The sequence below is a fragment of the Corythoichthys intestinalis genome, chromosome 9, assembly GCF_030265065.1.
Source record: "Corythoichthys intestinalis isolate RoL2023-P3 chromosome 9, ASM3026506v1, whole genome shotgun sequence".
Classification (NCBI taxonomy): domain Eukaryota; kingdom Metazoa; phylum Chordata; class Actinopteri; order Syngnathiformes; family Syngnathidae; genus Corythoichthys; species Corythoichthys intestinalis.
In genome coordinates, this window is record NC_080403.1 from 29,118,461 (window position 1) to 29,125,992 (window position 7,532).

The following is a 7,532-nucleotide window of genomic DNA, read 5'->3' on the forward strand; positions in this document are numbered from 1 at the left end:
CTGGGAACATTTTATTGTGTTGTAATTGCTACCAGTGAAATGCCATTATATTTGGATGGAAAGATTCTAGGATCACTTGATACCAGATATTAAAGGAAGTTAAGATAATTGCACTATCAAAGCATTTGGATGAAAACTTTGTGTTAAGGTAACCTTAATTATTTGCAGTGTTATGAATTAGGAATGGTGTTCTAATGTGTAGTCATCCATTTGCCATTTAGATTGACAGTTGTTGTTCACACCTTTCCTTTGACTGTGTTTGAAAGAAAAACATTTTTTTTCTTCTATAGTTCTCTGGGGGGTGAGAGGTGGATTCAGGCTCTTCATATATGACGGAAAACACTCAGGTGACTTGAAGTTCCGCTCTGAGACCCCCAATTTGGCCAAATTTCAAACTTGTCCGATATGCATGTGTGATACATCATTGAAAAGCTTACAATTTCAATTTTCTGGGGAAAATGTTTTTTTGAACAGGAGGGCATTTAAAAAAAAAAAAAGTTTTTTTAAATGGCAAAACCCTATCTGGAGGTGAGAGCACGCGAGAGCAGAATTACAGACGCCATGACTTTAACGAGATATTATCGTGTAGTTACCTTGCTTCGATCCAAAAACTCCATGTAGCATGTATCACTGAGTGTCAAGACACAACTGTGAATGGCCACAGCTGAATTTGGGGGGGATTTTATGGGTGAAACATGGTAATATAACAAGGGTTGCGATGCAGAAATTGCAGACATCAAGAAGTGGTCGAGATTTTCTTTTTCATATATTTACCCTTTTAAACTTTTTTTTTTTTTTTTCTTTTCAAATTTCTTTGTTTGGATCGATTATTTATCATCTAACATATCGAAGAAAATGCGACAGTACCAAAAAAAAAAATACAATTAAGCGATAGTTATGAGGTATGTATCCGTGGCATTTTTACGGACGCCATTTTTTTCAAGTGACATAATTTGTTTAAAAGTTTAAAATATGTGAGTAAATAATTTTTTTTAAGTGATTTTTTTTTTTAAACGAAATACAAGACAGATTCAAAGCTTAAAACGACAGACATTTTGAATAGTACTGCAACGATTAATCGATTAACTTGAGTATTCGATTAGAAAAAAATATTCGAATTAGATTTTGTTGCCTCGAGTATTCGTTTAATTAAAGTGGCGTTGTAATGTTTTATTTTTGAAAGTGTTTAGATTTAGTTTATTGATTAGGGTGGGTACATTGCCCTCTGGTCTGGTCTGCCTTATTTCACATGGCTGAATCCAACTGCTCCCTGTTAAGACCAACGTAAGCTAAGTTTTTCTTTGGGCTAATGATTTTTAATGCATTCGTAATTTAGTTTATGTGTATATTTGGCTGTTTTTTCTGGTAATATGAGTCTGAACCATTTGTTAAGAGCATTGGAAAAACAACGTTAGCATTATTATACTATTTAAGCTAGCGGACTTTTGCCATGTAAGTTAGCCAATTGTTCTTTTGTTGTACATAGACCCTCATTTATTTATTTTTAATACCGTTTGAGGCTCAGCTCAGGCATTTTAATTTTTCATGTTCCTTTTTCGATTACTCGATTATTCGAACTAACTAGTTCATCGATTAATCGACTACTAAAATAATCGATAGCTGCAGCCCTAATTTTGAATAATAAATATAATTAATTACCTTCGTTTTATGGCCGGGTTGAAACAAAAGCGGTTGCGCGACGTCTGTAAACGGCGGTTTTCAGGGTAAAACGCACAAATTAAAAATAGTTCTGGGGCTTAATGCACCAGGAATCTGCTATGGCAGCATATAAACATATTGTTCTATCAAACGCAAAAGTTCTTTTGGCTTAAAATACAGCAGTTTATTTTAAAGAGGGGTGCAAGACCAGAAACTGCTTTTTTAGTCTTGACTGTGTTTTCTGCCATATAACTGTAATACAATTGACGCTATACGCAGTATTTATTTATTTTTTCTTAAATGTAAATCTGTTCAAAATGTAAATCTGTTCAAAGAATATGTGTAGAAGCGGATGTATAGGAACCAGTGCTTTTGAATGTGAGCCCTTGAAGTGCACAATATGTAAAAATGGGTGGGGGGAAAAGCTGACTTTATTTTCATCTTATTGAATGAGGATCTAGCAGATGTACAAATTTCCTTTCTTAGGTTGGGGTAGTATTTTACATGCCAATCACTAAAGCTTTTGTACTTTTGTTTCGAGGGAAAAAGGTCAAACATCTTTGTTATATTAGCACAGTGACATTTATTGATGTGTTTGCCTTGGCAGTGTCATGCTGCAGACAATGAAGAACTCAGCAGCTTTACAGCAGTCTTTAAATGCAGAGGAAGAAAAAGGCCCAACTTGAATGGCGTTTCATTTTTCAATGCTGAGTGTAGAATGCATAATTTTATTTGAAAGGTTTTTATGTTTTATCCTCATATTCAATGTAATACAAAGCTCATTTTATTTGACATAACTTTATTGAGATTGTTTTGTTCAAGAACTTATAGCTCAAGCGTATTGTTCCAATGCTGATACATTGTGGTCTAGGTCAATACATTTGTAGTTAATGAAAAATCTGTAAATATAATGAGATACGCACAGAATGTGGCATAAAATACAAACAAAACAAATAAAAAACAAGGAAGCTGCCAGCTATGATTCCTATAGAATGGCATCTCTCCTCTCTGAATGTTTAATCTTTTTGCCCCTCTGTTTGGCTTTATTGCTTTGCTAAGGAATCTATCATTCACTTTTGTTGTGTTTGATCCTATAACCTCACATAACTAACCACAGATTGTAGCTTGTGCACAGAATATAAATCTTAGTTCTCTGAAGCTGTTTTTACTTAAGCATCCACATGTAAGAGGAAAAATGTATACAGGCCAGAAAACATTTCCATCTTTAGCAAAGTTCATTAATTTAAAGGGAACCTCGGACTTAAAGACTTATAGGTGCTAAAAAGTAGTGGTGGGAACCTCTTGGTACCTCACAATACGATACGATTTGCGATACAAAGCTCACGTTAACGATGATCTGACGATATGGCGATGCAACGATTATCGATACATTGGTCAGGAAATCATTGTAGTATATTCTAAAAAAAACTAATAAACAGAAAAACAAGCTTTTGCTGTGAATTGGAATGAGTTTATCATTAGTAGACATCCAGTCCATTTGAACTGGGAGGGTGGCAGCCATCCCTCACACTTCGAACGGATTGAACGTCTATGGCCGTCAGTGACAGCCAACGCCAGGCAATGAGGTAATTTTGGGCCATTTAAGGTCATTTACCTGTTGATTTCCCGTTACTTCTGTTAGGTTTTGTGTTGGTTTCTCCTAGTGTGACTTGTCCCTGTGTTTGCCCATTGCTCTCACCTGTGTGTGTTCTCCCAGTGTATCCTGCAATCTGCATCCACCTGTGTTACCCAGCTGTTCCTCGTCTCGTTACCCCTTGTCTGCATGTGTGTATATAATGACCCAGTTTCTTGTCACTCCTTGTTGCGTCATTGTCAATGTCAGTGTCTATGTCAACATTGAAATTAAGTCCCGTCCAAGCCCTCGTGTACCTGTCCATCCGTTTAAGTAAGTTTTGTTGGAACATTGCCTTTTGATCCATAGTCCTTTTGTTTGTACTTTGTGATTTTTGTTAGTTATTATTAAAACGTTTTTTGAGTTCACTGCCACCTGCCTCGCTGCCTTTTTCGTTTCCCTGCATTTGGGTCCACACCACCTGCCTTCCCGCGTTTCCCTGACAACTTCCTGTTGATTTTGGGGTATTTTATGGGTCACTTCCTGTTCTGTAACGCAAAAGAAACAGGAAGTGACCCATAAAATACCCAAATGAATAGGCAGTGACTCAAACTCAGCAGGAAGTGACCCGTAAATGCCCTAAAATGAACAGCAAGTTACCGGTAAATGCCCTATGAATTGGACAGAATGACTGTGAATGCTCTGGTTTCGGATGAACGCACGTTCCCAGTCTCAGTGGAATGGGGTGTCGAGCACCGTCAATGCAGCCTTAGAGTTAACTGAGACACTATTATGATGGAAGATTTTGGTAGCAACTTGTTGGTTCCTTTTAAAAAAAAATTTAGACATTGACACCTTTTTAAAACAATATCTCGATTCTTGGCAGGAGCATATCGATAACCTTTTGGGAAACAAAGTATCACGATATATCACCATTTTGATATTTTTTCACACCCCTACTAATGAAGCCGCAATTGTTCTCTTTTACTAAAATATGTATTAAATATTTATATAAAGGGATCCATGGATAGAAAGACATGTCATTCTTAACAGATAAATGTTAGTACGAGTTATAATAATTTGATAATAAAACCCCTCATAATGTTTTCGTTTTAATAAAATGTGTAAACTTTTAAACCAAAAAATGAACGAGTAGGTCGCCATTGTTGTTGACGTCGCAGGGCGGTGACGTCACATGGACACGCTGGCGGACTTCCACAGTCTCACTCTTTAACTAAATCAGGGGTGCCCAAGTCCGGTCCTCGAGAGCCCCATCCAGCTTGTTTTCCATGTTTACCTCTTTGAACACACCTGAATCAAATGATCAGCTCATCAGCAAGCTCTGCAGGAGCCTTGTAATGATCCTGATTATTTGAGTCAGGTGTGTTGGAGGAGGGAGAAATGGAAAACAAGCTGGATAGGGGCTCTTAAGGACTGGACTTGGGCACCCCTGAACTACATAAACATGTCGTCGCTTCTGCCCTTCCAGTTTGAACCCGAGCGGAATATTAATGAGAAGGACAACCCTGTCGATTTTTCAAAAAATGAGCAGCAAAAGCTAAATGAACACGAAACACTGGATGAGAGGAGAAGCCTACATGTGTCAAGTTCGCTAGTGACAGCTAGCACTCTCCTGCTCTAGTGACGGAGCAGGAGAGTGTTTGATGTCAAAAAAAGTTTTAAGATCTTCACGGTAAACTATTGTGTCATCCAACTTATTCCAATATTATTGTGGAGCTAGTTAGCATCCAGAGCTGTCGTGTGCTTTACATGTGATTAGGGTATACAGTGAAACACAGTACTTTGATTATTTTTTGCATCACCCGAAAACGTTGATAGTTTGCCTCTACTGAGACGGCTAAAGACGGGTTACCTTATTTTTGTCATGTAAAAGCGCTCTCCACGTCGATGATCATTCTGCCTGTGTTCCCAGTTTATCAGATGTTGTTATTAAAACAAACACATTAAGAGGGGTTTAAATATCAAATTAGTATAACTTGTACTAACATTTTTTTTAAGTGATCCTCGATCTTTAAGACAAGTAATTCTTAAAAGATAAATGTTAGTATGAGTTATAATAATTTGATATTAAAACCCCTCTTAATGTTTTCGTTTTAACAAATTTTGTAAAATTATTTTAAGTGATAGGTCGCCATTCTTGTTACGTCGCAGTGCGTGACGTCACTTGGCCCGTTGCCGAACTTTCAGCGTGTCACTCTTAGCTCCCCCAACATGTCGTCAGTTCTGCCTTTCCAATTTGAACCAGATCGGAAAATTGAAGAGCAGGACAGCACTGTCGGTCGTTCACAAGACGAGCAGCAAAGGCTAAATGAGAGCAGGAAATACAGTACCTGATAAGACGAGTTGGGAAAAACTGGTGATGTACTCGCGGCAAGTGCGTGTCAATGACAATGGAGCTAGAGAGTGGAGAGTGTATGCTGTTAAGAACACCGGTTTATGTTCCTCAAGGTAAGCTATTAAATTCGTTATCTGACGGGAACAAATCCTGGAATCGAGTGTAATCCATGTCTTGTACATTGTAACGCGTGGTACTTAGGATACGTGAATAAAAGTACCAAAGGGGGGGAGGGGGGGGGCGCTTCCATTTATGCACAAAAAATATTTCCACCTTGACCACTCGTCACTTGGGAGCTCAGCGGTACACACGCACGCGTTCCCAGACGAACTCCAACATGAAAGTAATGTCCATGTCAGAGTCACTGTCGTCATTGTAGCGTGCCATTGTGCTTTAATTATTTGGTATGATTTGGTGAAAACTCCCACGAAGGATAGTCAACAAAAAAGATAACAGTAGTTAATCCAAATCCGCGTTTTTTTCCACTCACTCGAAGATCCAGGAATTAGACCAATACCATGATAACGTTGCAGCCGCGATCAGGCCGTCGAATCCACAAAATAGATGGATCCGAAAAGCCGCTGTGGGACCGTCGAATCCAGAAAATAAATAGACAGATCCGAAACCAATATTGCAGCCGCAGTGGGACCGTCGGCTCCAGAAAATAGACAGATCCCTTACTTGACTAAGGATCCAGGAAAAATGTTTGTGCGCCAATTGTAACGCATGGTAGGTAGGATACGTGCATACAGGGACCAAAAAGGGGAGAAGCTTCCACTTATGAACATTTATTCACAAAAAATAATAATTCCACCTTGACCACTCACGTCACTCTCCTTGTTTCAATTTGACTGGAAATTGCATCCAAAAGCAGCACATCGTGGCATTTTACTTCGCGAGTTTAGGCAGCAATACGCAATTGTTGTATACGCTACACATTTGAAAAGATCCCTTTTACGTCATCACTGCGAGCCCGCAAAGCATGGCGCCAACTATCGGTCAAAATGTGTTCTAAATATTATAAAATATTGCCATTGATTTAACATTTTATGTGTTTCTAACAATATATTTTAGTACAAGTGAACAATTGTGGTTTATTAGAGCCTACATGTATTTAAGGTAGAGGATCACTTTAAGAACTAAACATCTTTCTATCTGTGAATCACTTTAAAAATCTATAATATTTATTACATGTTTTGACCTACGGAGTGCACCATGCTTTATGTGCGCAATGGAAGCTTGGGGTGATGACGTAGATTGTCACTGTCATTAGACAAACCCTGTCGGGTTACTCCAATTACTTCTACGCGGCAAGCCGTCTAACACATGCGCACATTGGTTAAAAGCGGCGAGTACTTATTGTTTGTGTTTTTTATTGAGTCTTTTATTACCTTTTCATTGCCTCAAAATAGTTTTTGCATGTGTTTCACTCTCATACTTTTAAGCGTTGTGTTTTCTTTTGGTAGCTTTAAAGCAGATTGTTGATCTGTTGACCACATTAGTCACATAGCATATTTAAACCACCCTTATTTAGGTATTTTCTTTAGGCATCTTTAGTATGTTCTGTCTGTACGCATCTAAACAAAATAAGCTGAAAGTGCAAGTTTGGTGTGTCAAAATCGCCTCTTGTAGATGTTTCGCCGGTGTTGCATATTTTGGCAGAACACGTTTTTTATTTCCTATTCTCGTCTCATCCTGTCTTTCCTGCTCATTTTGCCTTTGCTGCTCGTTTTGTAAAATATCGACAGTGCTGTCATGCTCATAATTGTTCCTCTCGGGTTCAAATTGAAAGGGTTGAACAGACAGCATGTTTATGTCACTAGGGCAGTGGTTCTTAACCTGGGTTCAATCGAACCCCAGGGGTTCGGTGAGTAAGTCTAAACTAAAGGGTTCGGCGAAGATTAAGAAACGCAGAGCCCTATTTTCGTACGCTGATTAAATCTA

At 38.4% G+C, this 7,532-nt stretch overlaps 1 protein-coding gene across 1 annotated transcript in view; it reads left to right on the forward strand.

Moving 5' to 3' along the window:
- si:ch211-236h17.3 (carbohydrate sulfotransferase 11) overlaps positions 1–7,532 on the forward strand; it is a 30,450-nt gene that overhangs the window by 20,487 nt on the left and 2,431 nt on the right. The window lies entirely within an intron of this gene.